This window comes from Passer domesticus, chromosome 5 (assembly GCF_036417665.1).
Source record: "Passer domesticus isolate bPasDom1 chromosome 5, bPasDom1.hap1, whole genome shotgun sequence".
Classification (NCBI taxonomy): Eukaryota; Metazoa; Chordata; class Aves; order Passeriformes; family Passeridae; genus Passer; species Passer domesticus.
This window is the reverse complement of record NC_087478.1, coordinates 54,043,654-54,067,931: the sequence shown is the minus strand read 5'-3', so window position 1 is coordinate 54,067,931 and position 24,278 is coordinate 54,043,654. Positions and strand designations below refer to the sequence as shown.

At 42.1% G+C, this 24,278-nt stretch overlaps 1 long non-coding RNA gene across 1 annotated transcript; it reads left to right on the top strand.

Moving 5' to 3' along the window:
* Positions 1-9,783: 9,783 nt before the first annotated feature.
* On the top strand, positions 9,784-19,983 carry LOC135301375 (uncharacterized). Its single transcript, XR_010363137.1, has 3 exons — positions 9,784-9,955; positions 18,646-18,838; positions 18,966-19,983. It is a non-coding gene; the product is annotated as an uncharacterized LOC135301375 (long non-coding RNA).
* The last annotated feature ends 4,295 nt before the right edge of the window (positions 19,984-24,278 follow it).

Sequence of the window (24,278 nt, the reverse complement as noted above, 5' to 3'; positions counted from 1 at the left end):
AGTGGTTCATTAGTGCTGTGTCAATCTGATTCCAGTGCTGGTATTGTGAGGCCTTGCTTCATTGCCAGACATCTCCAAAAAAAACAGTGCATGTGCAGAAAAGGCCAGGAAAGGGGAAATCACTGAGCTTTCATGCCCCACTTGACACCTTCTGCACCAGCCCCATGGGGCAGCCTGTCCACCTGAGCAGGTAGGGAAGGAAGCCTGCCTCCATCATCCTCTCCAATAGCATTTACAAAGGGAGTGACAGTGACAGAGATTTTTTGCAAACTGGCAAACCTGTTGCATCACAACTACAATTTTTAAGGATATTTCATGAAATGTAGTAAAATTTCCTATTTGGGAGCCTAAGGGAGCAAATGATTCTTCATTAACAGTGACAGAGTAGATGCTGGTGAATTCATTTACAGGAATTACTATGAGCTTTTAGAGATGCTGCTCTCATGTAAAAGATCTCAGAAAGCCCCATTGACACCACCCCTTGAATCAAACTCATTGTAATCCTGCTGATAAACAAATGACAGCATTTAGTTCACCATTGCACCTCACAGGAGCCCAGATTTTGTGTTCTGTTAAGTGCCTGCAAAGTGTGTGGTGAAGATGGTTATAACAGTTTGGTACAGAAGAGGCCATTTGTGTTTTTATTGATGAGAATGAATTTCAACTAATGAAAATTTCAGTGGTGAATGTTGACCATATTGAAGCAACTACTCAGTGTGATGAGATTTTATGTAATAAGGTAAAAAGAGAAGTGGAAAATCCTGCACTGAACTGTGCCTTGAGGTGCAGTTGGGTGGTGGCCTTGCTTTCCTGCCCTCAGTTCTGATTGATATTAGCAAATTTTCATATAAGTTTTGTAGAAAAGAGCAAATGTGCTTGAAGGTGTGGGTGGTCATATCCTTGCCAGAAGTGAAGTGATCTGTGTTAATTAAGGCCAGGATTGGCAATTATGTCCTCAAAATCTAACGACCTAGATTTCGTCTTACAGTGCTGTTTACAGGAGCCTGTTTTTAAAAAAAAAATAAAATAAAATTGTGGGCAAAGGAAATCCTAATGGTGATTCTCCAGTATTTGAATAACTGTTCTGATAAGCTTGGAGGGAAACAACCCAAAACTTCAGGAAAAGTTTGGGTTTTGTAATCTTCATTTTCTGTGAATGGGAAGATGTTTTGATGGATTAGACCATGTATTGGGGATTTTGGTTATTCAGACAGATTTGGCTTCACTTTCCAAACACAGAATTTGTGGAAATATATGTCAGGTGCTGACAACCTGTGCCCACAGCCTGGAAAGCTCCACAGGTGGGATCTCAGCTAAGTTAGGGACCCTGAGTATGCACAGCCTTGGGCTACTCAGCTGGGACAGAAAGGACTCTTCTGTAGGAAATGCATCTCTGCCTTCTCCTGTGGGCATCCAAAATTCTGCCAGGATACCCAAGACTGTCACCTCTGATTTCCCTGCATTAACTTTCAAAGGATGTGGGTGTTAGACCAGAATCCCATCTAGCCTCCCTACCCCCAGTGTGGGGTGATCTGGCTGCCTTTATCTTCCTGAAAATGTAAAAGGAGATTGTTTAATTCCTTTCTTAACATGAATGTAATTTGACAGGAGAGATTAGAGGAAGCTATGTCCCCCCCCACTCCCCACCATGACATTATTTAATCTCATCTATGATGGCGTAACACTGTAGAAATAGTAGCAAGTGCCTATAACTAATTTCTATTCATTCATGCCATGTTATTTTGGTTCTTGATGATGTGACCACAGTGAATTCTTTTCTTGTTCTATGTAACCTTCTGTAATTTATTGTTTTATATTAAAAAACCCCCAACCAACTGGTGTGTTCAGTATGTTTTTGGATAACTGTTGCTTGTCTGAACATGAGGTAGAAAGGAGTGAAATAAATGTGATTTTTCAACCCTCAGCAATTAGAAAATGTTGAATTTTTAAGAAATATCAGGAACTCTCGATTCTTCCTCTGAGCTTTTGAACATGTACATTATTCTAATTTTTCTTTTTGGGAAATAATAGAGGGAAATATGAGATGCCTTTTTTTTTTTTTCCATTTGAAGGAATGCAATTCTAAGACATGGCATTTAGGAAAGACATCAGATATACAAAGAGAGCTACATGAGGATGCAGGTTTACTCTATCACATGAGAGATGTCTGGGATCCAACCCCTTTGTTCACTGCTCTGTTGCACTGTTTTTCTTCTGAGATGCTGACCACGATTAGAGCAGCCAAGAATTACATCTGTTTTCATGACAACTGGGTATCCTGAATGTCTTAATTTTCAGTGTGCAAGTATATATGTAATTGGTATGGCAAATTCACAGTCTTTCTACTCTTTGAATTTGCCTGAAGCTGCTGTTTTCTGCCACACTAATTTGATGTGGTCCTTCACAGGAGACCTTTTCTGAAAGAAGACAAAAATAAAGCTGGAAGGGGGAGGAAGGCCAGCAGATACAGCTTTTACTTTCCTTGGCTCTAAATGACAGGGGAAGATGTGTGGAGAGGAAAGAAGTCAATATATTCAATTAAAATGAATGTTCTTGCACAGGGACCTGGCCACTGATATCTAAACCTCAGCACTTCAATACTTCAGACTATGGGTTTGGGTAAACACAATTACCTCCACAAGGCTTACAAATTATTAGTATTTTGCAGGGGGATTATAACACATCATTAAAGATGAAAGGTTATTTCCAGAGCTAAATTTTAAATTGCATTCTTAGAGATCAAGAATGACCTTTTAGTTAGCTTTGGGCAGGCAGTAGTATCCAAAAGGTGGATCAGCATGGGGCTGCTGAGAAATGATCTCTCAAGGAGGGGCAATAGATCATCACAGGGGTCACTTAAGAGTTTCATGTTATTCAACTTTGAAATGGTTTTCAATACTTTCATCTTATGAGAGTATGGCTTATTCTTCAAAAAGAAAGAAGTACAAAAAGGCTTCTGTTATAAAACATTATGAAATTGTTAGAGGCTGAATATACACACTTATGTTAAGCTGGATATTTGGTCTGAAGGAACCTGTGCAAGTAATTCTAAATAGTGCCCAGAGCTCTTGATTTTAATTAAATGGCATTTGCATTTCTAGCACCTGTTTTATTACTTTTTCTCCTTAGCAGGAGGAATCTCATGCCAGTGCTATTGCCCCCAGTAAATCTTTCAGCTTTTCAATTGGCAAACACCCTTTGCACAACTACCAAAAGCTACAGATACCTTGTTTCTGTGTAACTACATGCCTCCCAGACTTACTCAAACACTTCAGCCCTTCCTCTATACCTTTGCTCACTACTGCTGGCACTTCTCCCGTGTGAGAAACCCAGGGCTGCCCGTGGGCCGTGTGCGGGTTCCACCAGTGCTGCTGAGCACCAAGCATGACTCCCAGCCACATGAGGGAGGCGTGGAATTCGTGCCTTCTGACTCCTTACTTGTACTCAGAATGTTTTTTTCCACCTCACAGCATTGAGTTCCTTCCAGGGAAGTCTAGGCTAACTGCATCTGACTGTGCTGTTCTGCATTTTTCATAACCTAAAGGGTGTCAGGGTTCTGTGACGTAACAAATTCCATCTCATTTCCATCATTACAGCTGTTGGCTCACTCACCACAGTAATTCTGCTGTAGAAATATTTTGCAGGATAATAGGGAAATTCAGAAGATGACTAGGAAACAGAGCTACCCTCTTCTAATATTTTGTCATGCAAGTATGATTTCCTAGGCCTTGAATTTGGAGGGATTTTCAGTAACTCTTTTTCTAATTCTGCATTTGTGAATGGCTAAGTTTTCTGCTGTTATAAATTGCCAGAACTTTGGGGAGAACAATGGCATACTATAAATTCTCATGAAGAACCTATCCCTTACAATTCAGGAGTAGAATGTTAAATAATTATGGGGGAAATTATGCTTTATAGAGTAAAGGTACTACAGCTTTTCAAGCATTTTCAACTGAATTTTACAAAGGAAGGGCATGTCTGGGAAGGGGAACCTCCTTTCTCATGTATTAGGATGTTCTGAACTAAAAGCATTGCATTGTAAAACCTTGTCTTTATTTTGTGACTTGTGGTTTTAAGTTGGGAATTGTTAATGTGAACAGAGTTGTTGACTCAAAAAGTCCTCATGGGCTCATTTTCAGAGCTGGTGCTGTGCACTGGCTGAGCTTTGTCTCTGCAGCTTTAGGGCAGTAGCTTGACATTTTCAAAGAGGAATCATGAGTATGGTGAATACGCTTTCCCCACGTGAACTCTGCATCTATAAGCAACTCTGTGTGCAGACCATTTAGCTGGCTGTTGAACTGTCTTGTTTGTGCCCAATAATGGTGCTTATAATTAGGAGGCATAAATAGAAATGCCCTTTGAAAAATGTGCTTTTCAAAATCAAAGCAATGTGACAAATTGATCCTTTTTTTGCTGTTGGAGAAATGAGCCTGAACCTGGTTATGGCTCCTTATGTCATGATATTTTTTGAGTGCATTTTGCCCACCTGCATGTGGGGCACCTGAATATCTGGAATCGAGAAGATGTGATACATGCCAATATGCTGAAATGCTACAGGAAAATAAAGACATGGAGCAAAGGTGGCTTTCCAAACTGAAACTGTATGAAGTGATTCCCAAGGGGCAGTGGAGGGAGGAAATAGTCAAATTAGAGGCAAAGCAGAAAGCTGGACAGTCCTGTTTTAAGAAGGTTGCCAGGGGATCTTAACTACCATATGAGGACAGGATCTTAATTTTTCTGTCTTGAACAAAACAATTCCCTCTCACTGCTGCCTGTACCAGAGGGATTTTTTGGGTTTTTTTCTCCTCTGGTGATTGCAGGCCAGGATTTAGAAATGCTGACTCCTTCTGAAAACCTCTGTATGGGTCTGTTGAATGTGAGCAGTTTCGCATCATTTCTATTTGCATCCACCTGATTTTAGCATCTGGTTTCTCATGGATTCCTACAGTTAAAGATTAACCCTGTGTGCTTTTTTTCTGAGGACTGGCTTTTCTTGTATTTTTTTTTAAAGCCTTAATTTTCCATACTTAGGAAATACTAAGTTCTACAAGTGCCATAACAGAGTGTTTAGAAAGGTCTAATACAACCAGAATAAAATGTTAAGGCTTCATATATTTTAGGATGTCAGAACTAGAATACAACTGGCTGTTTGTTTTACAGTGGTGATTAAATTTATCTTTGCTTTCTGATAGATCTGAGTTTTTTCAGATATTAGGAATTTAAAGTGACCTTGTTTTTAAGATAAATATGTTAATTTTGACCTTTAACTGAACCAAATAGAGTGAGACTCAGAATCTGGACCATTCAAGAGTACAGACCTATTTTTCTGGTAACTTTGGTTTATGGGGCAATATTCATGTTTTATAGAACTATTCAAGGCTAAGCTGGACAGGGCTTAGAACAACCTGGGATAGTGGAAGGTGCCCCTGCTCATGGCAGGATGTTGGAACAAGGTAACAATGGTTAAATTTAACCACTCCATGACTGAATCCTGCTTGGGCGAAGGTGGCCACTTCCTTATTTGTAATCGGCTACATTTTTATGCTAGCCTGGGATGTGCTGCAGCTGTGCAGTCCAAGGCGTCCTGTTCCACCCCTGCCTGGTTTCCATGATTGGAAAGGGTCAAAGCATTTGCTGGCCTGTTTTGTTGGAAAATACACCATGTGAGATAGTCACTGAGGGGAGTAATTTATTCAAATACAGAACATATAAGGGAAAAAATGTGGGTGAGCATAAACAAATTTCCAAGGTCACTTACATATCTGCAAAAGAGAAAAATGTTCAACATCCAGTATCATGGGCCAAATTTCATAGAATCATAGAATATGCTGAGTTGGAAGGCACCTGCCAGGATTATCAAGTTCAAATTGTGACCCTGCAGAGATACTCTGTGCCTGAGAGCACTGTCTGAACTCTCCTGGAGCTCTGCCAGTCTTGGGGCCATGACCCTTCCTGGGGATCCTGTTCAGTGCCCACCACCCTTTGGGGGAAGAAAATTTCCTAAACTCCAACCTAACCCTTCCCTGACACAGCTCCAGCCGTTCCTTCATGTCCTGTCCCTGGTCACGAGGGTGAAGAGATCAATGCTTTCCCTCACAAGGGTGTTGAAGAGCACAGTGAGCTCTGGCCTCAAGTCTTCTCTTCTCCAGCTGAACAGACCAAGTGCCCTCAGCCACTCGTCATAAGGCTGCCCTTCAAACCCTGCCCCATCCTTCTGGCCTCCTTTGGACACTCTCCAACAACTGAATGTGTTATGATTTTTATGTTGTGACACCCAAAACTGCCCTGGCACTCGAGGTGAGGCCACCCCAGCCCAGAACAGGGTGGGACAATCCCCTCCCTGGCCTGGCTGGCCATGCTTGGCCTGGTGCCCCAGGACAGGGCTGTCCCTCCTGGCTGCCAGGGCACTGCTGGCCCATGTCCAGCTGGCCACAGCCTGAAACCCCCAGGTCCCTTCCTGCAGCTGCTCTGCAGTGCAGCCTCTCATTCCCGGTCTGTCCATTCAGCCAAGGGTGCCCCATCCCAGGGGCAGAAATCCCTGTGGAACCTCACAGGGTGGGAGCTGCCCAGCCGCATCATTTGTCCAGGGCTCTCTGCAGGGCCTCTCTGCCCTTGAGGCTACAAAGTTGCCAGCTGGCTAAAAGATCTTATTTGAGGAACAAAGCTCTAGGTTTTCCACCTCTGAACAACTCCTCCCAGTTTGGTGTCATTGGCAAAATTACTTAATATTCCTTCACATCATTAATGAGGATGTTTAAGAGCACAGGGCTGAGGATGGAGCCATGTAGGACCCCACCAGTGACTGCTGCCAGCCCAGTGTCACCCCAGGCACTGTCACCCTGTGTGCCTGATTCCTGAGCCAGCTGCTCACCCATCACAGGATGTGTTTATCCAGCTGTGGGCAGGAAAGTTTGTCCAGAAAGATCCTCCTGGGAGAGGCAGTACTGAAAGCTTTGCTGAGGTCCAAAAAGATTACATCAACCAGCTTCCCTCAATCAACCAGGTTGTAGAAGAAAACCAGGTTTGCTGATGTGTTTGCAGAAAGCTTTGCACAAGTTATGTGGGGAAATGGTCTGTTCTGCAACTTCAAAATGCACTTCTTTTTCTTTGGTAGGTGTTGGAAGGATCTGCTCTGAAGGTCTTTGCTCTGAAGATTTGTCTATCAGAATCTAAAGAATTGTAGAAAAATGGTAAAATATTACTCTGAGAGTCACATTTTTCCCTCACATTGGTCCTCTTCCTTAGGTAAATGGTGGACCCATTTGTTCTCCAGATCACAGCCAGTGTCTTGTCATTGTGAGAACTGCTGTTTTCTGCCTGTGCCTGACTGAATCGCAGTCTTTGACAGCTCCTCTGCCAGCATGCCCTTGATTTCAGCCTGTGTACAAGTTAATTTCATCCAAGTGATCTTCTGTCATTTTCAGTTGACTTTATTGTCCATTCCTAAATGCCTTTGTCTCTTCAGACTGACACTGACTTTGTCAGGTAGCTTCAAATACAGCTAAATTTGTATCTCAGTGTTAGCCATGCTGCCCTGCTTCTCACACTTGTGACTGGACTACTTATAGCCAGAGACTCTGTAGGAGTGATTCATTAATCCTTTATGCATGGTCATGCTGAGTCATTTCCAAATTGCATTACACTGCTATTCCCAAAACAGTAATTAGTTGTATGGTGCTGATGTGCTCCAGCTGGCTAAAAGATCTTATTTGAGAAGCAAAGCTCTAGGTTTTCTACCTCCTAATAGTTATGTTCTGTGTCTTCTTGGAGCATATTTTAACATGTGCAGTTTTCCCAGCAACAAGAGTTTTCTTGTTTGACCTCTCTTTATTCTAAGATATTAAAATTTCAATATACTCCTATGAGGCCAGGGGCTGAGCCTTTGAGCAGTGTTCCTGACCTCTGCATCCTACAATACAGTGTTCCCCAATTTTGGTGCCTGTTTCTGGAATGTTTTAGAAGTGCACAAATAACCGCGTGACCTCCTTGGTACCCTTTCCCCTTCATCCCTTTTACTGTGGAAAAGATGCCTTTATGATTTATTCATTTTATTTATTGATCTCTTTCCCTTTCTTCTACAAAGGTTGTGCTAAAGTGTATCTTTAAAAAGAAACTAAGTATATCCAGCACATTCAAGTAGAAGAGTACTTGCTTTAACTGGAAAAGAAATATTTCAGCAGGAAAGTTTACCTACTTGTGTAGTGACCAAAATAAGGTGCAGGAGATGTCACCACCTGGAGAGCCAAGACAGGAGAAAGGAAAGGGAATGGAGTAGCTGCTCTCTGCAGTAAAGAGAACTTACACAAAGGCTGGGGCTGCTGAGAAGAGACAGCCCTATGAGGAAAGAAAAGCAACTGTCTATTGGGACACCTAAAGGAAGGATAAAAGGATAAATTACAAACCCACAGTGCTTGGGAAGGGTTAGAGGAGTGACAAAATAGATTATGCTTGGCTGTGGCCCTCAGGAGAGACACTGCCATTTGTTGCTTTGACATTGAGCAGCAGACTAATGCTGCCTCACACAGAATGGCTGTGTAATCCTGACAGAAAGTTTTCTCCAGTTTCACTAGACAGATGCTAAAAAAAAAAAATGCTGCTGCCCAGCACAGAAATGCTCTGACAGGGCCTCCCTGAGTAAAACAGTTGGCCCAGAGGTGAAGTCTGAAGAGCTGTAGGATCCAAGGTGGCAAGGTGCAGTGCTGTGATAAAATCCAGATGCTACCATAGAGAAGTTCTTGTGTTGAAAAGAAGCCAAAAGTCTTTTGTTGCTGTTCACAAGGCATAGCTGAACTTGAAAGCTTAAGAAGCAAAGCTGAGGAAGTTAATTCTTGGGCCCCCATAGACCATTTGGTGTTGCCCACCAGACAATACCTGCAGGCTGTTCTCATTTTGAAGCTGTGAAGGTGCTGTCCCAGCTTCTTCCCTGTCCTGGGAAATGTGTTTTCATGCTTTCCTCCCAACAGTCCCTGTGCCAAGGGCTCTGCAGGGACACCTTTTAATACTGTTTGTATACTCAGCCTCAGCCTCCAGTCCTGGTGCTGGTACTGTTGAGTGGGGTTATAGGGAGCAGAAGAGTTTATAAAGTGGTGCTTAGCTGTGTAATAACTTCCTGAAAGTCAGTGCTCAGATCTCCAACAGATTAATTTTTGTACCCACCAACATCCTACTTGTTTGTGAATAAAGTTCATAATCTAATTGTTGTCACTAGAGCTGCATTAAACTTGCACATTGGTGACCTTTTTTGTCACCAGACAGATGGGGAAGAATAGGACAAAATATGTCTGATAAATATTTTACATGACAAAACTGATCTGAAAAAGCTGTCATTGACTCAGACATCCTGGAGATTATTTTCATTACAAGATAATTACAGGAGTTACAAACAGAGAGAAACTATGGAAGTAATTTTGTCCCTTCCCTGACAACACAATGCTTTTATATCATTCTTTCCTGGTTCTCTGCACGTCCACAAGGACTTAGCCATGGGGTATTACTTAGCTAAAATTAATCCTCAACTTTATCCAAGCCTTCTGAATGAGGATGAACAACATTTAGCTTTCTCATAGTTTTGGAAATAGATGGAGTCTGATATCACAGAGGGTGGATGTAATCTGGTATCAAAAAGGAGGGAGTTCTGCAATCACAAATGATGGAGGGAATGCGGCACCATAGCAGAAGAAAGGAGTCTGGAATCACAGAGCTTGGAGGCAATCTCACATCACAGAGGAAAGATGGAATATGGCTTCATAGAGGGTGGAGGTAATCAAAGAGGATAGAGGCAGTCTGGCATTGTTGAGGAAGGGAGAAAGGATTCTGTCCCCACAGAGTTCTGAGGGTTTCTGCCATCCTGGATGTCCAAGGGAGTGTGGCATCATAGAAGAGGAAAAGAGTCTGGTATCAGAGAAGTAGTAGCAATTTTGGAATCACTGAGGAAGGAAGGAGTCTCATCACAGAAGTAAGAGGGGGGATGGCATCATAAATGAGATGGAAATTGTACAGTGAAATTGGGGTGCTTTTTGTTTTGTGCACACATTCCCCGGAGACAGAAGAATAATACCACTCAGTGGGAAACGGAGCCATTATTTTGTTTAAAAAAACCCACCTGCAATCCTCTCCTGCAGGTGGTGGTGATCAATGGTTTTTAAATGGTTTTTCTCTTCTGCAAAGGGATTGAGTGGTAATCTAGCAGGCTCTGCTCTAAGTTCCTGCTTAAATTTAGGGCAGGTGAAGAAGAGGGTTGCCAGAAAGTCCAGAGCTGTTCTCTAGGGGCCTAGGATGCAGCCCTGCAGCCTGGGAAGCGGAGTGGACACAGAGGCTGTTTGAGTCCATGAAGACACAGACAGTCACTCACTGTGTGTTTATGCCTCATCTTTGCACAGCTGATGTCCTGTGGTGTTGTGGTGAACCACCCATGTGTGAGGACACAAGGCTTGACTCCATTTTGCTCAGAAGGCTGATTTATTATGTTATATAATATACTACATTAAAACTAGACTAAAAGAACAGAGTGAGAGGAAGGATCAGAAGGCTACAAAGAACAAGAATAGAATCGAACAGAATGCACAACAAAATCTTGTGACTGCTCACAGCCTTGGCACAGGTGGCTGTGATTGGTCACTAATTGAAAACAATCCACATGGACCAATGGAAGATGCACCTGTTGCATTCCACAGCAGCAGATAGTTATTGTTTACATTTCTTTCCTGAGGCCCTCAGCTCCTCAGGATGGGAAAAATCATAGCAGAGGATTTTTCATAAAATATCATGGCTACACTGTAGGACCCAGGAGTCTCTCTGCAGTGTTTTTGGATAGACAGGAGGGGCTGTTCATAGCCATTGAAAAGCAGGGAGCCAGGGGAAATTGTTGTTCTCTCTTTGCCCTGCCTTTCCTATTTCTCCTGTTAATTCCTTGTCTTTCCCGCTCCTAACACAGTGAAACAAAACTGGTTTTCCTTTTGTTTCTAGTGTTTTTATCTCTCTATTTTTCTCATGAATTAGCACAATGCTGCAAAATCTGGAGTGCAAATCAACCAGGGACTGGGCTTTGAAAAGGGAAATTAGATCTATTTTGCTTTAATGATAACTCTTACCTAAAAAATGCTTAGATAAAATTCTAATAAGACTAATGCTTTTAGTAGAGAGTAATTTCAGATTTCAAGAGTGTTCTTCATCCCAAGTATGCCCTAAAGTACAGATGAAATAATTTTATAAATATATTTGAAATCATACATTCATTTCCTCATTTTTAACTGGTCCTCACGCAAAACTTGGTCAGTTGCTTTAGCACTAGATTTTCCAATCACTTTTTAAGTCACACCTTTACCATGAAGTATTATTTAGCACAAACTAGCATTATAGAACATCAATTTAATTCTTCCACTGTTTGCTTTCAGTAGACAAACACAGATGACACATGACACAGTAATTTTTATTAAAACAGTTTAATAAAAGAGATTTCTCATTTGAGGTTTCTCCTGCATATCCAGCTTGACATGAAGAAAAAAAAAAACAAAAAACCAAAGCTTGAATAGAGAGAAAGACTTAGTGAAGGAGAAGGTATGCCAGGCTTCAGGCTGGCTTGACTGAAGGATGGTGCCCATATAGGCAACCAAAAACTGAGCCCAGCTTCATGCTGGAATGCAAGTCTCCCAAGCTTTCATGGGAGATGTCATCTCTGAGCTGTCAGTGCTTCAGTGGCAGGCTTGCCTGGATGCCAGGCTTTGTGCTTTGCAGTTCCTCAGGACTCTCTTGATGGAGGGGAGACAAAGAGAATAAGTTTGGGAGAAGTAAGCTCTGCTGAGGCGATGGTGACAATTCAGGGGCGCCATGCTTCCCCTGCCACTCACCTTGGCAGCAGCTGTTGGCTAATTAGCAAATCCTCTTGGTGCTTGTCTGCCAGCTCTTCTGCCTTTCCTATTCACTCTCACAGTTTCCTTTTAATATATGCCATTCTTCCCTTTTCACATGCATACCCTTTTCCTAAAGTGAGTTAAGAGCTTGTCTCCCCTTGCCAAGTTTCTCTGTCGTGGCAGGAGCAGTTCACAACCAGCTGTGTATCCCTGCCTTTGCAGCCCTTCCTCTGGGCAAATTCACAGCCTCAAAGGTTTGCTTCCTAAGCCAGCCATAAGAGAATGTTTGGAATTTACTGAACCTCTCTGATAAGTACACAGCACAACGAGGGACAGTTTCTTGCTTGCTTTATGAATAGTTTCATTTTAAAAGATGATAGAATGGTGCATCTGAGTGTATTGGCTCACCAGAGGTTGATGTAGTTGATTCTACTGAAAAAAGATACAGGGAATGGGGAAATGTTGGCATCCTCCTTCAGGACTGTGCTGGTTTTTTTTCTAGGATAAAGTTATTCTTCATAGTAGCTAGTATGGGGCTTTATTTTAGATTTCTGCTGAAACTGTGTTGAGAACACAGGGTATTTCAGTTTCTGGGATTATTATAGGAATTTTGAATTTGACTTTTTATTTTCTTTTTTTTTAAAAACATTTTCAGCTGACTTTTAAGGCTTTTGGCTCCTTAGTAGGCTATTGGTTAAATTTCTGCTATATGCAGTAGTCAGTCAATGAGTCATACAGAGTGTTATAGCTGTGCTTGCCTCTTATGGTACTTGTACCACTTTTGTTTTGATCCCCCTGACCAAGTGGTTTTGATGTGCTTTAGTTTAGGGAGTGGCTGTACTTGGGATTCTGCTGCTTGTTCCAGTTTTCTTTACTGGCAGAGGTGACAGAGGCTGGCCACCACCCATCTGGAATTTTAAGATTACTACGGGCTGCTGAATTAAAATAGTAACAATTGAAGGGGGACTACTGGCACAGAATGAACTGCTTTGATTCATACACCACCAATTTGCAGAGTAGAAGTTTCCAGCCATCTCAAAGATGAAGTTCAAGGGAGCTGGGGGACACAACACACAACCCTGCAAATTGCTGAGGAAAAGGACTTGAAATCTATGATAGAACTTCACAAATTTATACAAGAAATTACAGAATACAGAAAATACAGAATAAGCCATATAAATAGAAAATAGAACTTGTGCATGCATGCAGTATCTTGTATTACCCATGCATCATGGGTAAGTATTTTTGAGGAGCTGCAGAAGCAAACTGGTTTACTGTTTGCATCATATTTATGTTGTACTAATCCATGCCTTGGGCTCCAGCTGGTTGCTTGCTGAAACTAAAAAGGAATTAATTTTTCTTTGGGCTATAACTTAACCCAGGAGATAATGGTGCTCGTGTGTCCTACTCACACTGACTCAGAGTGAAACACATCACCTCATTTGGAGACCAAAACCAGTTTCCTCAGGTGAGACTGGCAAAAACTACACCAATTCCCTTCTGGCTTTCTGTACCAAAATGGACTGGGGCTAGTCTATATTTTTCTGTGCATTAAATGAAACATGTTCCTACTATTATAGACACTTAGGACCCTGGCAAAACCTCTAACATCCGTTCCTTATAGATTGGTGGATTTAACCTTCTACTAAAGATGGCTGTTGGCTGCCAGGCACTGGGGGTGCTATTGTGGTGTGGTGGCATGGCCCTGGCTGGATTCCAGCACCTACCAAAGCCCCCTCTCACTGCCCTCCACAGCTGGGCAGGGGAAAGGAAATACAACCAAGGGCTCATGATTTGAGATAAGAACTGGAAAGAGATCTCTCAACAAATACTGTCTCAGGCAAAACAGGCTTGAAGTAGAGATGTTAATTGAATTTGTTACACCAACACAATTGGAGCAGAATAATGAGAAATAAAATAAAACCTTAGAAACACCTTTTCCCCACCCCTCCCTCCTTCCCAACTCTACCTCCTCTCCTAGTGGTGCCAGGAGACAAGGAATGGGATCTGGAATACTTAGCATTATAGACCTAAACAGAGGATTTTTGCAAACAGCAAAAACGTGACTGTGAAAGTTCAGATTCTCTCTGCTCTCAAAACATGATGATCTTTTTTATAATCATCCAACTGTATAACTTTCAAAAGGAAAACTCTACTGATCAATACAGAAACTTTCTGAAAAGCTTTGAGGGAGACACAGATGCAGAGCAAGGGTCTGACAAAGGAAAAAGATGCTAATGCATAAGGCTTGTCAGCTGTTGCTGATACGCAGAACAGAAGTAATTAACTCTCCATGAATAGTTAAATTTGAGCAGTTAAGAAATGACTCTGTCCCACAGCCAGCTTAGCAAAATAACTGCATCCTGTGCGCTTTGCCATGAATTTGGAAATTTTATCTGAACTTGGAAAGCTGGTCCCATAGTTCTAGTCAAGCTGTGCAAATGCTCTAAGCACATTTAATATATGTAAATTAAATTAATGTTAAGTCACTGTGTCTCTGTGGTAGTGAATAATACAGAAAAAGCAAATGGGACACACAGCAAAAGGAAGTGATTCAGCTGTTAGACTGTGTGCATGAGTATTTCTCCAAACTCTTTGAATGGAGAGATTGCAAAAGTACAATTTTACTTTAAAGGGCAAATAGTTAATGAACTTTTAAATTGTGACATTGTTGTGTCTCTGCCTAATCCTGTGCTGCTCCAGCTTTAGATTTAATGTTAAAACTTGATAATCTAGTTTTCTAAAATTAGCCTGCCAGGATATGGCTTACATTTTGCAATTTTATGAATACTTCTTTAGACATTCCAGGCACAAAAAAATCAACTCCCAAACTTGCACTGTAAGCAAATATTGTTCCTTCATTGGGCAAATGAATTACTAATTGAGGTCGGACTATTTTAGTGCAGGAAGTTTCAAAGAGTTTAGTTTTGCAACAAGGATTATAATATTGTATTATAATCTTGTATCTCCAATGTCTTAGAGCAGGCAGGCAGATATGGCAGATATAAAACTGAGGAATGCTATAATGCTGCCAAATCCCAGGTTAAGAGGAATTGGTGGCATTTCAGAAGGATACTTGTCTTGGGTCCCTCAGAGTTTGTTGCACGGGTCAAATTGCCTGCTGGGTGGGGGCTGCAGCTCTGCTCAGATTGCTGTCAGCAATAAAAAGTGGCTCAGTTTTTGTTTGGGGTTTCTGTGAAGCTTTATTTTCCTTTGGTTTTTGTTTGTTTGGTTGATTTTTTTCTTAAAACCAGTGGCACCAACATTGACATTCATGGACTTTTAACGGAAGCAGATAAAGAGACCAGACCATGAATAAAAATCATTCTCTTTTGCTGCTTCTTAGTGAAAGCACATTAAACTCGTGTTGAATGAAACAAAGAAAGTTGTGTATAGGATAATTTTTAAAATAATGTATCTTATCAATATTTTAGATGAGTTGGGAGGGAATTATTGAAGTGTGCAAATGTTCTAACAGAAGGGCCTCAATAATCAAGAACTGAGGGACTCCTTTCTCTAGATACCTATTTTTGGTGGTATTCTCTGTTTTGAAAAACCTAGATAAGAACAAGAACCCTTTCAATAAATCAGAGTGTTTAGTTCATTAGCAGAAGGACATGCTGTGAAGTACAAACATTTATTGTTAAAGGAAAAATGAGTGTCTTGTATCTCACCATACAAAAAGGAAAAAAATGGGGGCTCTATTTTTTCTTTATTCCATTTCCCACCTTCTGCCTCCATATTGTCCTTTCTCCAGCATAAACCCTGTCCCATCTCACAATGTCTTCTCTCTGCCTGAGCTTGAAGAGTATTTTCTCTTCAATCCTATCAAGTATGAAATGATTTTTTTAGAATACTATCCTACAGCAATAACTGTAGTCTGCCATAGGAAACAAACCCCAAACCTGAGCAGAACCACCAGCCTGGGTACCAGGAGTAATTTGTTGCTTGCCAGTTATTATCAGGTACATAAAGAAAGTGCGCATGAAAACATATCCAGTCCAAACTTATGCTGCAATGATTGATGTGACAATAATTAGCAAGGGGCTTGTATGGAGGTGGGAGCTCCCTTGAAGACAAGTGCAACCTCAAAAACTAGCAGATGCCTCAGAGTGGTTTCTTTAAATGGGTAAGAGATAATATATGAGGGAAGAAGAGCTAAAATGAACTGTTTGATCTGCTAGCACAGCAGAGATTGTCAGAGGAGCTGTTTTCTCTCTGGAGGTGCAGCATGAAGAAGTTCAGGTTTCTGTGGTGATGCCTTGGCCATTGTCAGCAGGAACAGAGTATCTAATTCCAATGGTTCTGGTACATTTCCCTTTAATGTGCTTCCTAACATTCACCTTCTGTTCAGGAACAATCACAACAAAAACTCTTGGCATGCAACCATCAAATTGCATGGAAATTTCTGTTCCACAAGAACGTTCTGTGTATTTCAAAGCTGACACTGAAAACCAAAATAGAATCTAAAATCTTCCACCTTTTCTCTTGGATTTTGAAAGTCTTCTGCATATTGGGTTGCTGGTAAAACAAAAGTATGAGCCCAGGTCTTGCAAGGATTGGTCCGTCTCATGAGAACACAAAGGCTTTGACTGTTCAGCTTTGCAGAGTGCCCATCAGTCATTGCTGATGTCAAGCTGATGCATTTCTCTGTGCAAAATCTCCCTGCTCAGGTGTGCTGGGAGGCTATCCATTTCAGCAGGAAATGCTGTAACATTCTTCTGACTCTGCACATGACATCTACATGCAACGAGGAAGGCAGTGCTGGTGCAGCTTCTGGCATCAACCCCTCCTGAAGTGGCGAGATGGGCCTGGACCCATTGCTGGCATGGGGTAGAGGGAGAGAGGAAAATCAGCACGTGTCACAGAAACTCTGCTGCTTCCTGGTCTTTGGCATGGCAGTCTCCACAGCATTGTGTGGCCTTAATAAATAAGATGACAGGCAAATGGTGTTTGAGACTGTGAAAGCTGAAGTGAAAATTTCTAGGTATTTTAATTCCTTTTAATTTGCCTTTGTCTGAATAGTAAAACATCATATTTTTTTTCTTTGTTTAGCAGTGAAAAGATTTCCTTTTCCCTGGGGCCCAAAAGTCCATTCCTAGGTGGAGGTGCTGCAGGACTCCAGTGGGGGGATCTCTTTTTCTCACCTGAGCATAAGCAGCAGACCTGAAACCAGCTTTCTCAATGCAGAGCTGATCATGTGTCAGAGGATGAGAGGCTTGAGGCACTTTTCCTTTCTCAGGCTTTGAGGTCAGTTTATATGGGTGGAAAACCATTCCTTTCCATGTGCTTCCACCATTTCCTCATCAAACCCTCTCTGAGCCTCTTGCTCCAGCTGAATTCAAGGGACCAGGAAGCCCCAGGAGGTGGGTTCTGCCTTCCCTGGAAAATGGTGGTGGGACACATCTGTCTCATAAATCCACTCTGTAACTGTGGAGGGGAAATGTGTGGGGCATGCAGTGCTGATCTGGCTGCTGAGGACTCTTTGCTTTGAGCTGGTAATGGTCAGGAGACCTTGTTTTGACACTCACCTTGTTTAGGTGGAATGGAAAATGCTCTGGGGTTTGATTATTTATTTTGTGGATTATACATAACATGAATGGAAAACCAGTGAGGTCCCAGGAGAACCCTCTTTTATGATAAATAAAGCAAAATAGGCAAAATTTGAGATGCTGTTACATTTTTTCCTTTCAGCTACCTAAGTGTATCTACACTTGAAAGGATTGCTTCATATGAGGGCAAACAATGAATTTTTCCTTTCAGAAATGGGGGAAGATACTTCTTTATTTATATAGCTGGGGCCAGATTCATTCCTTTGATCATGAATTGCAGCTTGTCTGTTACCAGCATTATTTCATACTTCATCTTTTCTCATGTAGGTTCTTTTCCTTTTGATCTCGCTCTGTTACTTCTGCCAGTTGTGCTACGTGAGGAGAATAAGCAAACTTTAAACCTGATTTTTCACTGGAAAACCACATCCCTCTAGCTGGTAAATTGCTCTTGTTGGATGCTTTGCAAGTTTTACCAGGAAGCAAAAGCTTAGTGGCTGTCCTGGACAGTAAAATGAAGAGTTTGTCTAGCATCCATCTGGCACCATCTGCAGAGCATGACCCTTGCACTTGGCTCCTTGTGCTGTAGTGCAAACCAGGCACAAAAACCTGTAGTTTCCAAGCTGTCAGGAGCAAATCCTAGGGAAGACTGGCAAACTCAGTGGCCTTTTTTCCATCAGGACCTCTGGAAGGCTGGAGGCTGCAGTATAGATTTTCTTTTAAATTAGAGGTTAGGGCAAAAAGCTTAAATGTACCCTTTGTGAAACCCCGGGGGCCAAGAAGCTACAGAGACATCTCTTCCTCCAAGCTGCTGTGGTAGGTAAACCAAAATACACTGATGTTCCATTGTTTTCCTATTTTTTGCATCTGTGGCTGGCTGCATTGCTGATTTAGATCCCATCTTTTAGCTGTAAAAAGCCCCTTTTAAAATTTTTCCAATAAAGATGAATTCCAGGACACAGAGCTACAAAGCCTTCCCAGCTGAATATGTAAGTATACTGAACACATTGATCTTTAGAATTTTAAACCTCTTTTTTTTGCCTTCCCCTTTCTTTTAACCTCAAAACCACTGTTGTCCTGTCTGGAGAGGACTTCCCTTCCTATCAATTGTATTTTTTCTCTGTTAGTGACATCAGTAATTTCATTCTATCAAAGAGTCTTTGTTTTGGTCAGCTCATTGAAATGGAGCAATCACCCTGTGTCTGTTATGAATTTCTGTCCCCTGCTGTGTTTCTTTGCCTCTGCAGCTGTCTGATGCTCCACGGCTGCTGGGAATCTTGTGTGACGATATTTTGTAACACAACATTGGGAAAACACTGACCGTCATTGCAGCTGCAGGTGGCCCCAAGGAGGCATCAGACTGTGACCAAGGGCCCTTATGGGAAGCCTTCAAGAAATTTTCTCACTGGCGTTTGACCCTTTTTTGTCTTCAAACTTCAGGTTAGACTTAGCTTTCAAGTAACTTATTCCTAGCTTCCTAGTTTTGCACCTTTGAGAAAAATTGTGTATAGCTTGCCCATTCTCATGTATGTTTCTGCTTTGTGGCTGTCTCTTTTCTCTGTGATAGTGACTTTCAAGAGGCATCTCCTACCCTGTAACAAGAATTGATGGACAGCACCAGGTCTGGGCAGCACAGTGGGGATGCGAAGAGTGGAGAGCTGTCGGGAAGAGTGGGTTGGCAGAGACAGCATCAGCCACCTGCAGACACAAACCGGTTTTCTGAAAATAGCAGGGCATTTGAATTGAGGCTCCTCTTTAATGTGAATTTATACTTCCAGACAAAACCAGTATGGGATGACATTTCTCAACCATTCCATTGATTACTCAGCTTGGCACAGATGTTGTTTGGTGTCTGCTGGGGGAAACTTCCATCCCCTATGCTGAATGTTTTCCTCCTGTTTCCTGTTTGGTGACTGGTTGATAGACATGGATGGGTGGGTGAATTCTCTGCACCTGGGCACAGGGATTGAGTGGCATGGAAAGATGGGATCTGGTAGGATTTCACTTCTTGAAAGATGAGTCCTGGTTGGTGGCCGCTCAGTGATGTTTAAAAGCTGTTTATTGAGACTACATAAAGAGCCAATGTTACATATGCAATATCTAATATATGTAGACTATTGCTCTCTTTTTCTGCATAAGCTCTGTGAACATCCTGAGTGAAAACACAACCAGTTCCTTGATGGTGAAGTGTCAGGCAGTGGGATTGTATCATCCCCAGCTGGCAGGGGGATCAGCAGAGTGATGTTGTATAAAAAGGAATCAGTTAGCCATCCTTTGTTATCCCAGGTACAAAGCTGGGCAGTGGTAAACTACGTTCTGAAGAATCTCACACGCTCTAAAGAACACCCCTGGGCAGTGTGTGCTGGGCTGGGGGACCACAGGAGCACCTGTCCTTGGGAGATGGAGGCTTCTCCCTGGGTGGGGTTTGGTCTGTGAGGGTCAGGCCAGTCTGTTGGGCTGGCTCTGGTCCTGTCGTGTGCCCTGGGGGTAGATGAGGTGACCCACCAAGGTTTCTGCCAGCACTGTGCCTCTGGAACTGCCTGCATTTACACTTCAACTTGTCTGCTGCATGAGAAGTATTTCAGTCCAAGGAACTGGCTTTATCTGTTCCATTTCACTTTCTATACACTGGTGGGAAACTGTTTGCAAGAAAGGGATTTTTTTTGTTTGTTTGTTTGCTTTTTTTGTTCTTGTATTTATTTTCCTTTGGAAGTGAAATGCTATTTAAAGGTGATATGCTGTTTTCACATGTACTATACCTACATTAAGATTTTGTAAAGTATGGGCAGAAGTGTGTTTGACTTTGAGCTGTATTTAATAAATTCCTCCATAGCCCTCACAAAGTTATGCTATTTCAGCAAGTCCTGAGCTGAGAACTCATTAATGTTCCAGATAATCTGGGCATGCATAGTGGATGTACAGGGGGACAAAGCAGGGGGTTTTGTCTGTGGCCCTTTGGGCACACAAGTTTGTCAGGCTCTGTGTTACAGTGGAAACAGAAGAAAGCAAACAGCCTACAATGGGGACATGAAATTCTCCTTTAATTCAGCAATATGGTATAACAAGATCAAGAAGCTAAGAAGGTGGCCATGATAATGAGTCTGCCGCAAATGGAAATCCTGAAGCCACAGGAAGCATGTTGGACAGCAGCACAGTGCAGAGCATCTCTGCATCTCTCCCAGGTTTTGGGAATCCCATTGATCTGGGGTGCTGCTTCCCACCCAAAGTAATTCCGGTGTACTTTCATGGCACCAGTAAGCCCTTAGTGAGACATGATGGAACCATACCCTACCAGCTCTGCCCATGTGGACAGTCTCAATCCCGTCCTTGCTTGCCAGCATCTCATTTTCATGATTTGTTGTTTTAACTGTGCAAGTAAGCCACAGAAGGCTCTGTTGCTGGAAGAAAAACCTGATAAAATGAGACAGATGCTGTCATAAATAAAAAAGGAGGAAGTCTGTTAAATAGAGTTTCCTTTGAAGAAAAGGCGAGTATCTCATGCAATATATATTAAATTTCAGTTTATTGTGTTTAGTTTGACCTGTGAAGCTGCTGTAGCCTCAGCTGTGTGTGTGTGTGTTGCCATGAGGTAACATGTGCACCCAAGGCTGAGAAACAGCAGAAGCTGGATTTTTGAAGCAATATCTCAACATCTGCGCTCTGGCTTTTCAGAGGAGCCAGTTATTGAGTTTTCCATGTAAAAGAAACCAGCTGAGGAGTATTTTTTGAACTCAAAAGACCCCCAACTATTTTTTTACATGCATATGTTTTGGGAGAACGAGTCTACTTCTTGCAGTCTGCTTCCTTGCAGAAAACCTGCCAAGATAAAATTACTAGAAGATGTTGTGAGGAGTAGGCCGGTTGCAGGGGAGGGTGCTGCAATAGAAATCCCACAGCTTCAGAGTAGGCTTGGTGCAGCCGTGTGTGTCCTAAAGCCCTTGTTCAGGGCAGTCCTGGCAAGCTCGATAGCACACGAGCTGCTGGGGGCATTCTGCCTGCTTTGCGTGTGGCAGGGAGTGTGCCTAAGGCAAGGATGCCTTCTCAGACCCTGGGCTAGCTGTGGCAGGAACGATGAAAAGACGGACTCTGTCTTCTGGAATAAACTGGGTTTATTGAGGAGCAGGAAAGTCGAAAGTAGAGGGAAACCAGAAGGCAAAGATCAATGGGGGGGGGGGGGGGGTGGGCGGTACCAGCAGCTTATAAAGGGAGGTGGGTACAAAGGTGGAGCCTCCCCTCCAACCAACAGAGGACCATGGCGGGAGTGGGTAAAGGGATACAGGCAACATTGCTCAAACAGTCAGAGGTAACCTAGGGAGAGGCCCCAGCCCCTGAGCCAATCACTCGATGCCCTAGAGAGAAGCTTCTGGATGAAAGGGGCTGTGTCGCCGAGTGACAGACAGGGCACCGGGGAGGGACAGAACAAAGGGATGCAATGGTTGTTGGGGCAGCCGGGGAGGAGATAAAGAAACTGACAGGGATTCAAGGGAGGAGGCAACTGGGTAGAACCACTACTAACATGAGGGGAGAATAGAACATGCCAATTTACAAAGTGTGACTTTACACAACTAGAACTGGTTAAAAACACAACCCATCAGCTCAGATTTCTGGAAGTAAGAAAAGATGAACCATCAGCTTGGAATCCTTCCTCAGGATAAATTTTACAGCACTTCAGAAGTAGAAGAGCCTTGACAGATTTGGGAGCAGTGTCTTGAGGAAGGCTAGAAGATCATGAATACCCATTTTTTTAGTGGTCTACTGATACTTGGCCAGACTTTGGCATTACTGAGAGGACATTCAGTGATTAATCCATCTTAAACCCTCAGGTTTTTGGATACACATCAGATGTTGCTGAATTGCTGCACTCAAGAAAAAGCAACAGCAACTATTAATGAGCAGAAAAGGAGGAGGTAGAAGTGGTATTGTAGCAGTGATCCCGGAATAGCACCAATATCTGAGCCTCTTTTCAACCTGGGTGTCTGTGAGAAAGGGCTTTTTGTATTTGCTTTTTGGTTCTTATTTCCCTATAGAAGGGAAATGCTATTGAAAGGTGACTTACTGCTTTCCACGTGCACTGTACCTGCATTGAAATTCAAACAATATCATGTCATTACTAGCTTTGACTATGTTGACATGTTATTTTGTCCAAGACATTTACATATTAAAGTCCTTCACTCTGTTGTTGTCTCTTTTTAAATTGGATATTTTGGTACAGTCTAAAACACATCTGTTATCACTTAGCCCTGGTACCTTTACCAGACCATTTGGAGGTGCTTGGATATTGCGGTGTCCTGGCACATTTGGGAATGTTTCCCTCCTTGTGTGCCATTTTTCAAGTGTTCCTTAGGGCTGGTTGCTTTGGACTTGGCAAGGTTTGTACTTTCACAGGAAAACACCACCAGCCCCCCAAAAAAGTAAACTGATTCATATTTTAGGATTCCTCTTATAACTGTTTTTACACATGAGGGGAATATTTCCACAGCTTCTATAAAGTTTGAATTTTCTGTTCCTTGTCAGCCTTTACACTTCTTTAGAATTAGTAATCCTGAAGAATTTTCCTTGTAAGTCAGAAAAAATCAATATTTATTTAGAAAAAACACTAGTAAAAGTTTTGTGTGTGATAACATTTAAGACTGATCTTTTTACGCCCTCACAAAGGAAGGTGGTGGAAAGCACTCATCCATCCTGGTTCTTGCATTAGCTACTGACATGAGGAACACCCAGCCTGAAAACTAGAGCTTCTTCAGCTCCAATTAAACTTCCCTTTTGCTGCAACAGGTGCACATTTTCTGTGGATCTTGAGGACTTGAGTAATATCCAAAGTTATATATCCACTTGCAGTCCTGATCAGAGAACAGCTTGGCTTACTCTGAAAAAAGCTGAGATCTGGGGAGAGCTCCTGCTCCTCACACCAAGTTCAGTATTTGCACAGACTGTGTGCAAGAATCTGTTTTATTTCCATTTTAAGCTCTAGAGGAAAATTTAATGTGGTACATACAGCCGGAAACATTCGAGTTTTTTTTTAAAAATCCATTTTGGAATGTGTCTTTCTGAAACATTTGTGATAGAATGAGGTCCAGCTTCATTTTAACAAGATTTTTTCCTTCCAATTTTGGTAGAATTGAAGCAGTATTTTTCTCTGAAAAAAACTCAGTTAAAGAGTTGAATTTTCTTTGGTTCCTATGGGCCTGACCTTATCCCTAATACTCAGGCTGGCCAGCATTTCTGCACAGCCTTTATTTAACCTCCCACCACACCACAGACTTTCTCCACTATTCTGTCATGCTCCTCTGGAAAGTTAACCTTGCCTCTGGTTGTGATTTTTCCAAAGAGTTGGAAACGAGTCCTTCATAATCTCAGAAAGAAAAACATCACAGGGCCTGTTGTTGGTGATTTATTAAACATAGAGAAACAATAAAGGTGCTTTAAAAAGCACAGGTTGTTTTGGTTTTTTTTGTAAGGAAGGGTGATACTTACAATGTCAGCTGTGAAAGAACAGCAACTTTGCCCTGAATAAATTCCATATGATGACTAAGTAAATGGAAAGCTACAAGTAAAAAAATATTAAGCCAAATACACACAGGCTGTATTTGACAGTGTATCAAGGAATCCCGCAGGATATTGAAAGATACCTTGAAAACTGGCATGTTGAGGCCAGATCAAGGTATGCTCATTGATGCAGTCTTGGTCAGCTTTTTCTCTCTGCTCTGGTTGCAGATGTTCATGCTGAAATTCTCAGCTTTGACAGGTGCAGTTCCATGATGTTTTTTTTTTAAATTTGTTCTGTGGTGTTTTGGTGAAGAACTTCTTTAGCAGAACTAGTTGCTAAGGGGGTCATAATCCATCAAAGACCCCCAAAGGACCCCCCCAGACCTGTTCCTGA